We start from the raw sequence: 3,647 nt of genomic DNA on the forward strand, positions 1-3,647 counted from the left end.
TGGGCAAGGCGCTCGCCACTAACGCAGGAGATGCTGGGTTCGAGCCCAGCTCTCGGCGTTGCTACCAGCTTGGCTGGTCGTTCATACTAATACAATTGGCAGTATTAGGGGGTGGGAAAGCCGGTGGGTGGGGATCGGACGTTGTGGACAGCGACTCCTACAGGTCGGTTGGTGCGCCTGTACATCAGAATCAGGAAGTATCGGGGGCAGCGTGAGCCTCCCACGCGTTACTCCTCGCCACAGATATTGCGCTGTTCAGGTGAAAAGATGCGACGGCTGCCTCCTCGTGTACCGGAGGGGACACGTGATGCAAGGCTTCATCCTCACTGCAGCCGGCCAGTGGGAGGCATAGTCTAGCAACGTTCGAGACAGGGGAGGGTAGAATTGGATAATACGAAATTGGGATGGGAGAAAAATAGAAAATGGGGAGAAAAAGTAGATTAAAAAAAATATTCAAGCTAAGTGTTTAGTTTGTCTAAGATTTAAAAAGGTTTAACTTTAAACTTTACAGCACTGACAAAGTTGAACAAAGTGCTGTACAAGTCCCACAACATAATTTTTTTTAAAGTAGGCCTATTTAAACAAAAAATATATACGGTATATATTTTTTATCTCGAAGCTTCGAATTAAAATCGAATCTCGGCCCCCGAAGCTTCGAATTCCAAAAAGAAATTCGAAGGTCAGCCCTAGTGCAATGCCGTGTTGTTGGTGTAGATAGAAGGCGATATGATTTAAATGTACAGTATGGTTAATAACACGTACGTTATGGCCCGTTTCACAGCTGTATTCAATCGTTTGCCTATGCCCTAGCAGTGGTTCCCAAAGTCGGGGTCGCGACCCAAAGGTGGGCCGCGAGCAGCCATGGGTGGGCCACGAGATGATTAAAAAAAAAAAAGGCAATTTTTTATTTATTTTTTTAGGCCACTGAACTTAGAAGCAGGCCAGGACAGTGTTTCTAGTTGTATTCTAAAATTCTATTCTATTGTATTCTAAAATGTGACTATATGGTTTTATATTAACTTAATAAATAAACAAAAACGAAAAATCTACTTATTTCAACGAACATTTCAAACTAAATAACAGATTATGCACATAAAACGCTGAAAACAACCGAAGCGACAATAGTATTTTAATGAGGCTATTATTATTATCATTATTATTTTGCAACAAGTTAGCCCTCTCATAAATAGCACATATAAATGAATAACTAACTTGAACTAACTTAATAGGATTGAAGTGATATTTGGCTTAAAAAATCAGTCGCATGGCAAAAAAAAAAAAAAAAAAGCCTGACGATGTGCATTGGGCCGCGGCTCTCTGACGCCTTATTTTCTGGGTCCCGGCCTGAAAAGTTTGGGAACCCCTGCCCTATAGCATGTATAGAGTATATGCATATGATATAGCATTGTTTAGATTCGGGGCGGCTAGGTGGTGTAGTGGGCAAGGCACTCGCCACCAGTGTGGAGACGCTAGGATTTGCGTGTTCGAATCCAGCTCTCCACATTGTTTTCAGTTTAGCTGGTCGTCCGCAGTAATACACATTGGCCGTATTACGGGGAGGGAAAACTGAAGGGTGGGGATCGAACGTTGTGAACAAGCGACTCCTACAAGTCGGTTGGTGCGCCTGCGCAGTAGAATCAGGAAGTGTCGGGGGCAGCGTGAGCCTCCCACGCGTTACTCCTCGACACTGAGAGATCGAGCTGCGCAGGTGAAAAGATGCGACTGCTGTTACCTCAAGTACCGGAGGGGACTTGTGCTATGTATGACTTAGTCCACATTGCAGCCGGCTTGTGGGAGGCAAGAAACAGCGTTCGTGACAGGGGAGGGTTGAATTGGATGATACGAAATTGGGATGGGTGAAAATATAGAAAAATGGGAGAAAAAGTGGATAAAAAAAAAGCATTGTTTAGATTCGAAGCCTATTTCGCGAACGTTAGGATGTTTTTTGTCAATTTTCGTCGAGATACTCCGTGGATGACATGATAACACCATGTTACTGTTTAAACACAAATCTCTTGTTGTCTGTAACTTGGCAACAACGAGAGCTGCTATTGGTCGAGCGCCAGATACGTGACCGAACTCGCACCAATTGCGTCAAATAAAACTCTGTGTTGACAAAGTATCCGTTCGCGAGGAAAGATCTAGTCCCGACGTTAAAATTATGATTCCGCAAAATGGGCTAGTTTGTCAATGGAGAACTTTTTGTTCCTAAATCTACACCAATATATCTTTCACCCAGAGTGAAAATTGTGTAGTTCGGGGAGGTGGGAACGGGATGAAACGATACAGCCTTCACCTTACGGCCTAATAGGAACCAGTGCCTTCTCAGGAATTTAGCATGTCTATTTTTATCATGCACATCTTATGTCTTCTTATTACCTGTTTTTTTCCATGTCTATTTTATTATTGTATTATTGCACAATCGATGCTGGCATGACCACCCGCATTTCACTGTATGCCCTGGTATGTATGTGACAAATACACCTCTTGATTCTTGTAGCTACGGCTGTGGGGGTGCTGGAGACATGACAGGGCTGTACGCTAAGCTTTTTCACTAGGGGCACACTTGCCCCTAAATGAGAAATTTAGGGGCAAAGAATATTTTTTAGGGGCACATTTTTAAATAACTATTTTACCATTATAGTAGGGCTGGGCGATATGGCCTCTAAATGATATCGCGATATTTTTTGGCCATATCACGATACACGATATATATCGCAATATTTTGACATTTCCTCTAAAGCACTTAAAAATGCTTGATTTAACCCTTTGATGCATACAGTCACGCCAATATGATGATTATAATAAGTCCCTGCAACATATGTTTGCATTATTAAACCATGAAGATGCTTTAAAAAATTATTTAATGAAAATGTACTAAGAGTAGTCTACTGACACACTAATAAAAAATGTATTTACATCTAAGACCATTTATATAAAAACTTTTGGGTGCCTTTTTTTTGCACAGTACTGTGTTTTCTATCCAAACACACATATATATATATATATATATATATATATATATATATATATATACACACACTACTGTGAGAAAATAATAATCACACACACAAAGGGATAATGGCTTATAGCAGACTTAATGATTTTAGAATATTTCAGATAATGAAATTAAATGTTTATATCATCAACTATCCAGTTAGTATTTATACTGTCTGTAACGTTTGGCTACTTTAAATCATTGAATGTAGAGAGAGCTGTACTGTATTGTACCCATTCTGCAATCTGTTAATAAAGTTTTCAATCAATCAGAGCGAGAGCGAGAGAGAGAGAGAGAGAGAGAGAGAAAGAGAGAGAGAGAGAGGGGGCAAGAAAGAATGAGAGAGCCAGCCCCCCCCCCCCGGGTTTTGTTCTAGGTTCGCGTTTGATCGTCTAAGCTGCCGTAGGTGATGACGTCACACTCGAATGTAAACAGGAAGCGTTTAACAGACGGAGATGGAAAGTGGATGATATACAGTAACAGAAACGAATAACCAATAAATATGAAGTTATGTTTAAACTTCTGTTGTCAAGCGTTGTCAATATAACCCACCCCCTTTCCTCACGAATGGAACTAGTGTTGTGGAGTCCGCTTTGACTGGTGTCCAGGGTTAGCAGCAGCTAACGCTAGTTAGCTTAGCATAATCCTA

Source organism: Notolepis coatsorum (genome assembly GCF_963971535.1).
Source record: "Notolepis coatsorum genome assembly, chromosome: 12".
NCBI classification, from domain to species: Eukaryota; Metazoa; Chordata; class Actinopteri; order Aulopiformes; family Paralepididae; genus Notolepis; species Notolepis coatsorum.